Source organism: Schistocerca americana, chromosome 3 (genome assembly GCF_021461395.2).
Source record: "Schistocerca americana isolate TAMUIC-IGC-003095 chromosome 3, iqSchAmer2.1, whole genome shotgun sequence".
In the NCBI taxonomy this organism is placed as follows: domain Eukaryota; kingdom Metazoa; phylum Arthropoda; class Insecta; order Orthoptera; family Acrididae; genus Schistocerca; species Schistocerca americana.
Genome location: NC_060121.1, coordinates 697,654,531 through 697,655,363, shown reverse-complemented (window position 1 = coordinate 697,655,363; position 833 = coordinate 697,654,531). Strand labels below are relative to the sequence as shown.

The 833-nt window shown below is 51.3% G+C and overlaps 1 pseudogene; it reads right to left on the bottom strand.

Moving 5' to 3' along the window:
* Positions 1–444: 444 nt before the first annotated feature.
* Positions 445–562, bottom strand: LOC124608836 (annotated as a pseudogene).
* Positions 563–833: the final 271 nt, after the last annotated feature.

Genomic DNA, 833 nt, shown 5'->3' with positions numbered 1-833 from the left:
TAAAACTAGTTGGATTTTAAACCTATCCGTCATAACACAATATAAAATGGAAAATGAGCGTAACAGTAAGTGATATATTTTTTATGTAGCTTTGTGACGTATGGGTTTCATATCAAGTTACTTAAACACAATCTGACAATACCCCAAAAGGGTGAAACGCTTCACTGATATTAGACAATTTCGCAAGAGAAACTTTTTTTTTTTAATAATTCGAAATTGGTTGCTGTTGCAACCTGCCACAGACACTCCGTCTACAGGCCACAAGTGGCCCATCGGAACCATCCGACCGCCGTGTCACCCTCAGAGGAGGATGCGGATAGGAGGGGCGTGTGGTCAGCACACCTCTCTCCCGGTCGTTGTGATAGCATTCTTGACCGAAACCGCTACTAGTCGGTCGAGTAGCTCCTCAATTGGCATCACGAGGCTTGAGTGCACCCCGAAAAATGGCAACAGCGCATGGCGGCCCGGATGGTCTCCCATCCAAGTGCCGACGACGCCCGACAGCGCTTAACTTCGGTGATCTCACGGGAACCGGTGTATCCGCTGCGGCACGGCCGTTGCACCCTGCCACAACGGAGTAGAAAAAGTTTCGATTTGGCCTCGCGGGGAAAGACGTCAACGCGTAACTTTCTTCCCGAGAATCCTTGATGACCTACCGTTGGTGGCCTGCACGAATGTTGGCATAGGAAACGGACTGTGGAATGTTTTGACGTTCCGTGACGTCCAGACAGTATCGACCGTTACGCTAGGCGTTCCGCGGAATTTGCAACGCCGAGCCGTTCGGGCACCCAGCACCTCGGCCGTGCGGCGCGAGTTTTTCGTCTGACAGGCGC